We start from the raw sequence: 14,448 nt of genomic DNA, 5'->3' as shown, positions 1-14,448 counted from the left end.
TGAGCCTTTTCTTAGATTCTGAGTAATCTTGGCTCTCCCAGTGGAAGTGTTCCCTCATAGTATGCAGGGTCTCCCCAAAAGAATAATCCTCAGGAGGAGAGGCTGAAGGAATAGATTCTTCAGCATCAGAATCCTCTTAGGGAGGAAGAGAGTATTCCTATTCAGAAGAGGAATCAGAGGAAATGGAAACATGATCTGAAGATTCATATTCTGTCTCTTGCCTAGGCCTCTTACCAGGAGGGGGATGGAAACCCCTGATCAAAGTAATTAGGTCTTCGACCATTTTAAGCATCTGTTTTTTAGGCATGGAGGCCTGCCCAGGGGAATGTTGTACTTGTTTCTTTGTCTTTAGAGGTGCTTTAGTCTTTGCCTTTGAAGCTGAAGTCATTTTCACATATAATTGTGTAAGCCTGAAAACACACTCAGAAGCCGATGCCTGCTCAGCGGCTCCGGACCCATCTGAGGGAATAGTTTCCAAGGGTCCAATACCTTGAGTTTCCAGTGGCCTAGTCGGCTCCACATGGAGTTGGAAGAGGCCTGTGGTGCTGAGGTAGCGGGCGTCAGGGGCTGCAAAAGTGCCTCACTGAGAACTGGTGAACTAGGGACTGGCCTAGCAGAAGCCTCGTTGTCGGTTTTGGACCTCGGATGCCTGTCCTTTTCTTTGCGCTTTTTATAAACTCCGGTAGTTGGCTGCTCCGATGGCATTATACAATTAAATCTTCTGCCAAAGTAATGAAATGCAAACTCGAACCGATGCTTAATAGTGCTTTGGTTAAATCTAGCACAAAACCGACAACTATCAACGTCGTGGTCAGGGCCTAGGCAAGGAATACAATAAGAATGAAAATCCTTATGAGGTATTTGCTTCCCACAAGAAATACAATTATTAACTTTTTTCTGACATCGGTCTGGAGCAAGAAAAAAGTTTCCCCAATGGGGTACTTAGCTTTAATGAAGACTTCAGATCTGCAATTTGAACTTGAAAATCTCAGGAGTCGGCTGACCGGGCACTTGCGAACTGCTTTTGCTTCGGGCACCGCGCGGCAAGAAAGACTGAAGAAAATGGCATCGGCTGCATCTTTTATACCCCTGACACACTGATGTCAGGGAGGAGGCGACAGCAACTGACACCGGACCAGGACTTTGGAATTCAGGCCGACTGCGGGTGGCCTGCCAGCAGGATAACCCAACTGTAATGACTGCAACAGTGAAACATGATGAACATCTAATCTCTAATTGTTGTTGTTCTATCCTTCTCTTCAAAAAAAAAAAAAGTATTAAATACTTTCAAGCTTCTTCCACAGTGACATGCAAACATGCAGTGTAGTACACCACTTCAGATTTCTTAGCTATTCTACTTAGAGTGAATAATGAATCAAATTTCTGGAGCCACACATTCTAGTTTTCTGCCAAGTTGCTTTACAGTGAGAGAACTACTGGTGGTAGTGCTGTTTTTTAACTGCAAATTATACATATGTAGTTCCAAGCATGTGCATTTTTGACAGCAAGTACATGTTTTAATTTCTGAAAATGTATTTCTACATGTCTGGCATCATGTGATACATGAATATTTGCAGTAAAAAAAAAACTGACAGATACCAAACAAGAGTCCCAAGTGCAAATATAACAAAACAAAAAAAATGTATCCCACTTATCTGAAGTAAGAGGGAAGGCTGAAACAAATGCTTTAAGCAAACATGTTATGGAATATGAAGATGAGCACAGCTTTAAGTTCAAAGTGATACAAAGGTTAATAAATGGGTAAGAGGGGGTAATATTGTAGCAAGAAAGTACAGTTGTGTACACTTACCATAAATATAGATGTTCGAGTGTATTCACTGTTGCAGTCATCACATTTGGGTTATCCCTGCCAGGGTAGCCCTCAGTTGGCCCGAATACCAGAGGCTTAGTATTTCTGCATCGGTTGATGTCGCTCCAGGACTGCCGTCAGGTCGTCAGTGGTATAAAAACAGGCAGCCGACACCATTACATCAGTTTTTCTTGCCCTATATGTCAGGAGTCCCCAATAAGGAGCTAGGTTATGGTGAAGAACAACACCAGCAGAAAGTAAATACCAAAAATTCTGTGTAAGGAGAGAGAGAGAGAGAGAGAGAGAGAGAGAGAGAGAAGGGGGATGGAGGGAGGGAAACCAGGATTGCAACAGTGAATACACTTGAACATCTACATTTATGGTAAGTGTACACAACTGTACTATGTTCTTCGTGTTTCACTGTTGCAGTCATCACATTTGGTTGATTCCCAAAGCTGAAGAAAAGGGTGGAGGCATTCAAGAAGACTGGGGACTGGCTAGGATGCCCTGCAAGACTGCAGTGGGAAAGCCTGCCCTGGATTTGGAGAAGTTAGGCAGGTGGTAATGCTTGGTAAAGGCATGAACAGAAGTCCATGTTGCAGCCTTCAGGATGTCCCTGGTGGGGACCTCTCTGGGGAAAGCTGCAGAGGTGGAGACTGCTCTGGTGGAATGTGTCCTGACCCCCTTGGGGGGAGGTTTTCCATGCTGTTTGTAGCAGAAATGGATGCAATGTGCTATCCATTTGGAAAATTGTTTGTTTGAATATGGCCTTGCCCTCTGCTCCTGCAGCGAAGCTCACTAGCAATTGATCAGTTTTTTTAAAAAAGATTTAGTTCTGTCTAGGTAGAATCTAAGGTGTCTGTGCACATCTAGAGAGTGCAGAATCCTTTCCCCCTTGCTTTGTGGGTTAGGGAAAAAGGTGGGCAAATTAATGGATTGGTTGAGAGCCACACTGGACACCACTTTTGGCATTAAGGATGGGTTAGTCCTGAGGGAGATCCTGCCAGCATGGAAAATGATGAATGGCTCTATAGCCATAAGTGCTTCTAGCTCGGATACTCTTTGAGCTGAAGTGATGACCAGAAGCACAGCTGTCTTCCAAGAGAGAAATTTTAACTCTGCTGAAACTGCAGGTTCAAAGTGGGGCAGGGTGAGCTTTTCCAACACAAAGTTTAGGTCCCAAGTTGGGACAGGAGCTCTTTTGGGTGGACTCAAGTTGTTAGCCCCTCTTAGGAACTGTTTGATGAGAGGGTGCGAGAAAAGAGGTGGCTCTGTGCTGAAATGAGCAGAGATGGCAGGGGCGTGAATTTTAATAGAAGAGAAGGACAAACCCTTGTGTAGTAGGTCTGCCAGGTAATCCAGGATGAGAGGTAGAGTGGGCTGTGCCATTCTGGCTCCCTTAGCCTGGATCCAGGTGCAAAACCTTTTCCACTTGTCAGCGTAAGACTTTCTAGTGCTGGGTGTCTGGCCTCAAGTATAACATCTAGAACTTGTTTGCTTAGACTGGCACTCTGAGGAGAGGTCAGGGAATAAGCCAGGCTGACAGAATGAGGGTCTGCAATTGGGGATGCATGAATTCTCCATTTCTCTGGGTCAGGAGTGTTGGGATGTGAGGTAGGTGCCATACTGGCAGAGGTGACAGGCTGCGTAGCAGTGGATACCAGTGCTGCTGTGGCCAGTCTGGGGCAATCACAATTGCCTTCGGTTTTTCCTCTCTTATTTTTAACAGTATCCTTGAAATAAGTGGTAGAGGGGGAAATGCACAGACCGAGAGGTTTACCCACCGGAAGGATAGAGCATCCACTTTCCAGGCCTTGCTGCGAGGTTCCCTGGTGCAGAATTTGCTGAGCTGATGACTGGAGTGGGAGACAAAGAGGTCTACTTTCGGGGTGCCCCATTTCTGGGTTACAAGGGTGAAGGTTCTTTGGTCTAGTTGCCACTTGTGTGGGTCTAGCAGGTTTCTGCTTAGGTTGTCTGCCAAAGAGTTTAGAGAGCCTGGCAGGAATTGTGCTAACAGGTGTAGTTGCATGGCTGCGGCCGTGTGCCAAGGGTCATGGCAAGCCTGCACAGAGGATAAGAAAGAGTCTCGCCATGCTTGTTGATGTACCACATCAGTGTTGTGTTGTCTGTTTTGATCAGCAGAGGCCCCAGGGAGAGTAGGGGCTGAAAGCTTTCAGGACGTGCTGAACAGCTAACATCTCTTTTTGGTTGATGTGCAGATGTATTTGATTTGGGCTCCACTGGCCCTGAATACACCTGCTGTACAGGTGTGCACCCCAGACAGTCTGATGCGTCTGTGGTGAGGGTCTGGGTGGCATGGGGTAGTGAGAAAAAAAGTTCTTTGTTGTAGTAGCATGCTGTTGCCCACCAAAGAAAATCTTTCCTTAGACAAGGTATCATTGGTATAAGAGTTTCCAGGTCTTGAGAGTGCTGACACCAAAGGCTTTTTAGGTACCACTATAGTTTTCTCATATGCAGTCTGGCATATGGAATGAGTAGAATGCAAGAAGCCATGAACCCTAGAGCTTGTAGGATTTTCCTTGTGGATAACTGGGTCCTGGTGGCTAGTTGGGAGAAGTAGGTTGTCAGGTAGGTTTGTTTTTCTGGTGTAAGGAATGCCATCTGGGATGCTGTGTCCAAGCTTGCTCCCAGGAATACACTTTTTGTGTGGGTACTAGTTTTGATTTATTTTTGTTGATAGTACACCCCAGGGAGGTCAGCAGGTCCTTTACAAAGGTCAGGTGCTTTAGCAGCTTTTCCTGACTGTCTGCCTGAATCAGGCAGTCATCTAAGTATGGGTAAATTTGAATATTTCTTTGCCTGCAAAAAGCAATGGCGGGAGCCAGACATTTTGTGAAACGTAGGTATTTCCTGTATGATTCCCTGATTGGGATGTGAAGGTAGGCCTCTTTTAAGTCTAGAGTGGCTAACCAAGCATCCTTGGAAAACATAATAAGAAGATGCTGGAGGGTGAGCATTTTGAATTTTGGTATCACCAGAAAGGTGTTTAGAATGGATAGGTCGAGGATGGGGCACCATGTGCCCTCTTTTCTGGGTACCAGGAAGAGTCTGGAGTAGAAACCTAGGCTTGTCTGTTCTGCAGGAACATGCTCTATTGCCCTCATAGAGAGGAGGGAAAGGACTTTTTGGCCCCTGCCCACTGGTTTGGGGGAAGATCTGGGAACCCTTTTGGGGTTGGCAGAGTGTGAAAATAAAATTTGTATCTCTGTGACACTATGTTGAGGACCCAGCGGTTGTTGGTAATGGTGGCCCAGTTGCTTGCATGGAATGAGAGTTGTCTTCCTAGGGGCAAGTGCAGGTGGGCAGAGGGAGGGGTCGGAAGTGTAACGTCATTGTGAGCTCTTACTATAAGGGTGTGGCTTTGCACTTCCTGGTTTTGAAGAGGAGGAACTCGATTGCTTAGATCTCTGCATTCCCTGGGGCTGTTGTCTAGGGGGTCCTGCTTCCCCTGGGTCTGGGCTGAGCTGACCTTGGGGGGGGGGGGCAGGAAAGGACCAGTGCTTGGAGGGGCAATGCCTACTGAACCTCAGTGGCTGGACCTGTAAGAAGTCTTTAACTGTCTGCATAGCTTTAGCTTTTCCTTCCACCTTTTTTAGGACCTCTTCTGCCTTGGTGCCAAATAAGTTGTATTTGTGCAAGAGTGCGTCCAATAATTTGGATTTGACATGGTCTGGCAAAGTCTGCTTCTTAAGCCAAGCATGTCTTCTAAGTACAGAACGAGTAACTGCTGCCTTACAAGATGATTCTAGGGCGTCAAAACCACATTGCAAGGTGTGCTTTGTTACCTGACTTGCAGAATGCATTAACTCTTGTAACTCTATTTTCTGCACAAGCAGGGAAAGAAGACATTTTTTGTCTGAGGAGTTCCATGGTATGTTGCTGATATTTAAGCATATGGAACTGAATGCTCTAATAGCAAGAGTAGCAGAGGTGTATACTTTTTTACCCCATCTGTCTAATGCTTGGGAATCCCTATCTGAGGGGGTGGGATTCTTAGCTGAAGTTGCTTTGATTCCTTTAGGTCTTTGAGATATGACTTCAGGGTCAGCAGTAGGATTTTTGAAAAGAAATTTGTGAGAGTCAGGGACTTTATAGTACCTGTCAGGTTTCCTAAGAGCAGGAGGGAGGGTGTCAGGGGTCAGACTGGAATCCATAAAAACATCATCTACAGCATCTAGGACAGGAGGAATGGCCAGAGGTCTGTGCTGTGTAAGATCTAAAAATACGAGTCTCTTTTTTGACTGCGGATAGTCCTGACATTCCCATTGGAAATGCTCCCTTAAAGTATGTAGGGTTTCCCCAAAGGAAAAGTCCTTGGGTGGAGAGGCTGAAGGGATGGATTCCTATGCATCAGAATCCTCATACGCAGAGAGGGGTTGCATATCTTCATATTCAGATGCATCAGAGTGATCGGACTCCTGTTCAGATAAAACTATTGGGGACAAGTCCCTTTTTCTTTTGGAAGGGGTAGCCTGGCTTCCCCTGATAAGCATTATAAGGTCTTCAGCATTTTATGCATTTGAGACGAAGGCAAGGAAGCAGGGGCCTGAGCTTTGGTCATCGTTTTTTTTGGGTGTGGTTCGTACCTTGGACCTTAGAAACACGGTAGTTTTCGAAAGAACTGTAGACGCGAAAGAAGTAGTCAGTCTGTGTCGAGTATTGGTAGTGTGAAGTACTTCCTCGGAAGCCGGTGCCTGCTCAATGGCTCTGGATCCATCCAAAGTAGAGACATCAGCAGGATCCTTAGTCGAAGAAGAGTCTTGCAGCATACTGGACTGCAAAAGGGTCTCGGTAGTGCCCTGAGAATCCACAGAAGCGGGCATCAGGGGCTGCGAAAGCACCTCACTGAGGACTGGAAAACTGACTACTTGCTTAACGGAAGCGTCTTCGGCAGTTTTGGACCTGTGCAGTCTGTCTCTATCTTTATCCTTACGTTTTTTCAGAAGATTGGAAGTCGAGGACTGAGAGCAACAATATCTAGCTACAATAAGGGCCCGACGATGTATAGTTCTGGCAATGAACAAAGCACAAAAGCGACAGTGGAGGACGTCGTGGTCTGGGCCTAAACAAGTGACGCAGTAGGAATGAAAGTCTTGGTGTGGTATTTGCTTTCCACAGGTGAGACAATTGTTAACTTTTTCTGACATTGGTTAGAGCAAGAAAAAAGGAACCCCAATGAGGTACATAGATTTAGAAGACTTTAACTTCAATTTGGAAATGAAAATCTCAGTTAGTGGCTGAATGGCACTCGTGTGAACTGCTTCTGCTTCAGGCTCCTCAGCAAGAAAGACTGATGTAATGGCATCGGCTGCCTGTTTTTATACAACTGACGACTTGACGTCAGTCCTGGAGCGACAGCAACTGACACAGAAATACTAAGCCTCTGGTATTCGGGCCAACTGAGGGCTACCCTGGCAGGTATAACCCAAATGTGATGACTGCAACAGTGAAACACGAAGAACATCTGAAGTTGTAGAATACAACTGGATACATTATTTTAGGGCAGATAAGTCCCCAGATTTGAATACAATAAATACTGTTAAACCTATTTTAAAGTTAAAGAGAGAGTTTATATGATGTTACACTGTTGTTTTATTATTTTATTGTCTTTACTGTTTTTTTTTTATTATAGAACTGTAGGGTTAATTTAAATGTTTTTTAGGACTGGTTTATACTAATTGACTTTAATCATGTAACTAATTGGCTCGTCTTTGATATAAATGTTGAGTGTAATGGATGATTTTTATCTGAGTGAGAAAGAGTTGATGCAACTCGAAAGCTTTGCTTTTTATATCCTGCCTTTTGAATAAAACTTCAAACGATTGAGTTCCAGCTTTTTTTTTTTGTGTGCTTTTTATGGTTATATATAAATACTTGTCAGCATGTTCAACAAGCATCATGGACACCGCAACTCAGCTTCTAGCCTCTATAAGGTGTTTAGTCAGACTGTCTTCTAGACAGGGGAGCCTCATGCTATTGGACTGCAGGACTGCAGCCGCCCCCTTCCCCCAGCTGAAAATGAAAGATAACAAAAAAAGAAAAAAGAAAATAAAAAGACTCCCGGAATGGAAAATATAAAAAAGACTCCTGGAAGGGACTCTGCACATGGATGCGAGCATTCCCAGAACTACACACGCATGCATGCAGAATCTGGACTGGTTTAAAAACAGCCCAGATTAGGCAGAAGGCAGCAGATGACAGAGACTGGAATGGGACCGGACTGCAACGTCTGCAGGCTGGATATCCAGCCAGCTCTCGAGGGAATGTTTTTCTTTCCCATCACAGGGATTATAAAATAGGGGATCTTCAATGGAGCTGGGACTTATTTCTTCAACAGAGATAGCCCTCAGGTAAGTTTATTTCACGGGACGTATGCGTGTGTGTGTGTGTGTGTGTGTGTGTGTGTGTGTGTGTGTGTGTGTGTGTGTGTGTGTGTGTGTGTGTGTGCGTGTGTGTGTGTGTGTGTGTGTGTGTGTGTGTGTGAGTGTGTGTGTGCGTGTGTGTGAAATGCCCCAGGTAACTATACCTGGTGGCTAGAGAGACTCAGGCAACAGTAGCCGTTAGAGAATAACTCCGGTTTAAACCCTGTACTTTGGGTGCAGGTAACAACAGCCTGAATTCCCTACCCACCATCACTTGTGAAAACTGCTCAAATCTTTGCCTCATATTTTTGTTCTGTTCCTCATAAAATATGTGGTTTTCTGGATTTAATTCACGAAATAATGACAGGCATTTGAATTTCAGACTTCATATTCTTCAGAAAGTAACCATTATTGGCTTTGTCAGGATATTTTTGTGCTAAGAGGTTGAGTGTCATGGTGAGAACTGAATTCACTGAATAAGTTTGGGGGCTGTATTCCCCCACTACTGGCTTTGTCCAGGTGTTTTGTGCTAAGAGGTTGAGAGCTATGATGATAACTGAATTCACTAAATGATAGTCATTTAAGTTTCAGTCTTCCCATGTTTCAAGAAACAGTTGATTTGGCATAGTGGTATGTTGCTCTGACTGTAGTGCACAGGGTCCTGGGTTCAAGCCTTAGCAGTGAAATGCATGGTGGTAACACATCATTTTATTCTAGCAACTTTTCATGATTATACAAGCAATGTTTAAAATGTGCCCCTGGTTTTTGGGGCTTTGGCTTTTTCCAGATTTCTTGTGCTGCAAAGTTGAGAGATGCAGTTGAGTGTCGAGTGGATTTTACAAGGAGCTGAGAGCTTCAGGGGAAGAGACGTTTAGCGCTGCTTATGCTAAGTCTGCTTGCATTGTTAATAGCACAACAGGTAATGTACTTGCTTCTGATGCAGAAGGCTATGGGTTCTACTTCCACAGTACATAGCTGCATTGCTGATACTGTACTGTGTTGTACTTTTAAAGGGGGTGGATGCCGCACGTCTGAGAATGTCCTCTTTGGTGGAGATACCTAGTAACTATGAACCTGTTATCAGTTTTCCATCCATTCCCTATTGCCATATTACTAGCTTATCATTTTTTAGTGTAACATAGGCAATTTATTCCTCAAGGGCAACCAACAGGCACTTTATTTGTAGATGAAACAATGAAATATAAAGTTGTTTGCGAGCAGCAACCTCTTCATTAATAACAGATCTCTTCAATGTGGAATTGCTTAAATGACTTTTACTTCTGCAGAGATTGTGCATATTTACTGATACTGGTGGACTGCAGAAATTTGAGTAGACTTTTATGATGGAAATTTTCTGAATTGGGCAGTTTTGTCAGTATTGGTATATACATTTTGTTTCATGGTTTACTGGAAAAATATTCAAAGCAATAAATTTAAAATGTCCTCTAACAACTGTAGTGTATTATACAAGGAATATAATTTAATACAATCAGGAAGGTATATGAAAGAACACATGTATGTTTCCTGTGCAAGGGGCCTATGATTTGAAAACAGCCCAAAGTTAATCTTTATCTGCCACTGGCCAGATGTGTTTTCTTTGAATGTGGGTTTCAATGCTGCTTCAATTAATGTGAGTTTCAAGGGCAGAGAAGTTTTAATGCTACGTCTATTTTCATTGTGAGACTGAATTGCTTTGTTTAGCAGACATCTATTAGTGTTTGTGCTGTAAAATGTAAAATAAAACTTTTAAATAAAATCCATATCATCGCAGAAGTAAAGCAGTATACACATTACAGTGTTTATGGTAAATGGGGCGAAATAGCCAAATAATGGGACAAAGGAATGGCTGCAGTGGGGAGGCGCCAATCGACCAAAGTCAAAGACAGCCCCGGCTGAACTATACCTCTCAACTATCCACATTTTTGCAGAATGGATAGATTTTTGCTTCTTATTTTGTTTGTTCCTCATAAAATTTGTGGTTTTCTGGCAAATCATTTAGGAATGAAGTCACTAAATAATGACAGACATTGAGTTTCAGACTTCATACTCTTCAGAAAAACACATGGTAAAGCAAGACCTGTCTGTCAACTGTCTAAGTTTATACAAGAGGAATTTTTAGTACTGTTTGTATGTTCCCCCAGTATATTTGGCCTTGTCCAGATTTCCTGCATTAGGAGGTTGAGAGGTATGTGCAAATAAATCACTTTATAGAATTGCGTACATCAAAACCTCTCAACTGTACCCGATTTTGGCTCAAAGTGTTGCTCTACCCCTAATAATCCCTCCGCAAAATGGCAAATTGGGAAGAAATTGTGGAGGGTTTACAATTAATAAATAATTGTAATGATCAGAGTTATAAATTACTTTTAATTTCAGAAATGCATGTAGATTCTTATTTTGTCAGGTGCTCAAGTTAACAGTACTAATATTAAAAAATGTCCCTTTTTTGACAGGTTCCCAGCTGTATTGCGTGGCTATTTTATACTTTTGCATCACATTTTTGGTCCGTTTTTTCATAAAATTGTGGTCTTCTGGCAAATTAGTGGCAAATCATTAAAGACTGATGTTGGAAAATAATGACAGACATTTGAGTTTCAGATTTCATAACCTTCAGAAAATTCATACTAAGACAATACCTACAATTCTATTATCTTTCTAAGTTTATAAGAGCAATATTTAAAATTGTCCTTATTTTTGGGCTTTTGTCCCACTTCTATTTATGGTTTTGTACAGATTTCTTGCTCTGAGGTTGAGAGGTATGACAAATGTGTCAGGACCATCACTGTCAGCCAGAGACATTTCAAATTTTGGCATACTTCTTGTACCCCACTCCCCCGTGTACCGACTCTGGATGTGTCCAAGCAAGGCAAGGAGCAGTTATGCAGTGTAAGTGTGCAGAGTATCCCCCCATCCAAGGTAGGCACAAGTACTACAGTGGCTTTTCATCTGTCCTTGATTTTGCAGAATGTTCTGGTTTTCTGTCATATTTTTATGCTGTTGATTTATGGTTCTTATTCAGAAAATGCATGTTGTTGCACTGCCTGTTGGTCTGTGTTTAAGTAGCAATGCTTTAATGACCATCAGGTAAGCTTGTCTGAGACTGTAAGATGCAAGTAAGCTTTAATAAGCATAGTGTTAAAGAATTATCAACATTGAAAGCCTTTTTGTTGTTGTCATGCAGAGAATATTTACATAACTAGATAACGACTGAAATGCATACAACAGTATTTGTAATAAAGGACATGATTACAGTATTTTCAGAACCTCATTACATTTGTTGGAGACTTCAGTCATCTTTTCAGGCTTTACCCGTAAACTTAACAGAATGCCATGTGTCGTCCATAACCTCTGTGCAGTTATCCTTTAAGCAATTTATCTTGAGCTTGTTTCTTGTTTCCTGTTCATTTTTTACTTTGGTCATGTTTTCCCCATGAAACAATTATAGTTGTTGTTAGGCAGTAGGTCTTTTTTGGGTAAGAAACATTTTTACAAGTGGGGGTATAACAGAGATTGCTACATTCAGCATGTTACTTGGTACTTTTATAAAGCTCAATATAAATTATAATTAGAACTGCAGTGCAAGGAGAAGTGGTTTGAGTTCAGTGCTGCTTTTTTAATACTTGATTTTGACTGGCATTTCAGTAATGTATTTAAAAAGTAATTTATTTTTTCATGCCGCACGACTTTTTGTTTCCATCTAGATATTAAGTAAGCTGTCATGTAGCCAATGCATTGAAATATTTTTTTCTTTTACACTTCATTTTGTTTTGATTGGACTCTCATAATAATAGTTGGCCACCCAAGGCAGCGTATTTAATTAAAGTCCTAGTTTTTGTGGTTTTTAGCATAGCTCCAGCACTTTCTAGTTGGCCCCACCCATTCTGCTGTCTCCTGCAGCCCCCCCTCTTTGATTTGAAGTCACCAGCCGCCACTGCTTCTAAAAGGAATGTGCACCATGTAAAGCAACTTTCTGTAGACAGACAATACAATATTTTCAGCTGTATAACCCATATACTAAGGAGTACACACACACACACGCGTGCGCGCACACACACACACACACACACACACACACACACACACACACACACACACACACACACACACACACACACACACACACACACACATACATGTGTAGATAGACACACACTTCCTTAAATACAGCCCAAGTGGCCAGAGTTCAATTAGTGGCTCAGACAGCTGAAGGCAGAGGCAGGGAGGATGGGTGTGTCAACCGAGGAGGGGAGATGATGGTTTCCACCTAGCTTGAGTCTCTGCCTTGATGACAGGGACTTAGCTGAAGACAGAAGGCCTGTCATGGATGAGGAGACGGTATCAAGTAGACAATGACAGAACCATCCAGACCAGTGATGCTATTACCTATCAGTGCAGTATATGTGAGCATACATGCATGAACTGGTGGGGGGCACAGCCAGCCTTTGCAGTAACACAGGTATTCATGTCACCATCAGGGGCGGGATTACGCCATAAAAATAAAAAGAGCTACTACTGCCAGAATGCCATGGAGAGCAGAAAGCACCCCGTTGACTACCTGGATGACATTCCCCCCCACTTGGACAGTCACTGTGTGTCTGACTGAGGGGAGACTAAATGTGTTGGAGGCACAGGGGCAAAACTGACCCCCCAAGAAAACTATCAGATGGTCAATACCAAAATCAGTCCGACTATATAGTTTGTGGTTATAAATGGAAGAGCTCAATAAAGTCAGTCAACATGATGCCTGCCTCCATGAGTAATGCAGAGGGACAGGCCCTGGCTGTGAACTAGGTGACAGAGATTTTATTAGTGGCCCCAGTACTGTAGGAGACAGGCAGAGGGGTAAAGGATATGACATGCTCTCCTCAACTGGGGAATGGGATGGATTGCAGGTGCTCACTGAGCATAAGGGGTGAGGCAATTTCTCCAGTGGAGTCCAGGGAAAACCACCAGCCATGCCTGAGAATTGGAGGGCAGGACTCTTGCAGGCAAAGTCTCTTGTAGAAGTAGGGTCAATCACAGCAAAGAGCTCACTGCATACCTCCACGTTTTGTGTAAGCCAAATGTAAGCAGGAGATATGGGACTTAAAAGTAAAAACATTAAACCACATCTTATGGCTGCCTAAAAGTTGGCCCCTCCTGGCTGTCACACCTTGGTGATGGAAAAAGTACAGTTGTGTACACTTACCATAAATGTAGATGTTCGAGTGTATTCACTGTTGCAGTCATTACATTTGGGTAATCCTGCTGGCAAGGTTGCCCTCAGTCGGCCTGAATTCCAAAGTCTTGGGTCCTGCGTCGGCTGCTGTCGCTCCTTCCCTGACGTCAGGTAGTTAGGGGTGTAAAAGAAGCGGCCAACGACATTTTCTTCAGGCCGGCGGGTCGAGCCTCTCCTCCCAGGGAGCGAGGCGCTGGTGTAAAGAGGAAAAACTTCATACTGTCAACAAATGCCCATACAGTCAAAGTTATTGTTTTCCAAATAATGATACAAGGCTGTTACAGCTGGACTATAACTAAGGCTGTGCAATGAAAAATCAATGCTTCTGAACTATGGGTCTAGAAACAGGCTTTTGAGAATTTCTAAGGACTAGAAGATCAAATTTGTCAGTACTTAAGGAAATAAAGACAGACTGCTCACCAGAAGGTCTGTAAAAGTCAAAAACCCTGGCCACATAATGCAGACAGGATTAACTAGAAAATACACTGATGCTGGAAAAGATCAAAGGCGAAAGAAGAAGAAGGTGGCAGATGCTAACATGGATAGAAAGTATTACTACTGAAGTAGTGAATATGAATTTGCAATAACTTAAAAAGCAGCTGTTGACAGATTGGCTTGGTGTGCTAAAGTCCTTGAGGCCATAGAGTGTCAGATTGACCAAATGAATAAACTATAACAGGAACAACCCATTATATTATGTTATATTACCTGACATTTAAGGGGAAATATGGAAGGAAATACAAGGGTACACAAAATTAAAGAATAAAGCTGGTTCAGTGCTATGATAGGCCAGGGAAGAACTGGCAAGAAGATTAAGAAACTGGGTCAGTTCTGGGGACAAAAAATTGTACAGATATATCAGTGAATGCAGGAGAAAAAAAGCTCAACCATGTCCTCTTAAAATTAGAACAGAAATGTCACAGTTAGGAGCAGGACTATAACGAGGTATGCAGTAAACAAATGTAAAAGAGGCTCATCTGCACAGGCAGCGAACCTGTGGGGAAGCAAAGGACAGACCAGGTAGTACGGAGAATGAG

At 43.0% G+C, this 14,448-nt stretch overlaps 1 protein-coding gene across 1 annotated transcript in view; it reads right to left on the bottom strand.

Annotated features, from left to right (window-relative positions):
* KCTD2 (potassium channel tetramerization domain containing 2) overlaps nucleotides 1-14,448 on the bottom strand; it is a 551,781-nt gene that overhangs the window by 299,364 nt on the left and 237,969 nt on the right. The gene's annotated exons all lie outside the window — the stretch shown is intronic.

The sequence above is a fragment of the Protopterus annectens genome, chromosome 4.part0 (assembly GCF_019279795.1).
Source record: "Protopterus annectens isolate FY-2018-M chromosome 4.part0, PAN1.0, whole genome shotgun sequence".
NCBI classification, from domain to species: domain Eukaryota; kingdom Metazoa; phylum Chordata; order Ceratodontiformes; family Protopteridae; genus Protopterus; species Protopterus annectens.
The sequence above is the reverse complement of the archived record's forward strand: the minus strand, read 5'-3'. Positions and strand labels throughout refer to the sequence as shown.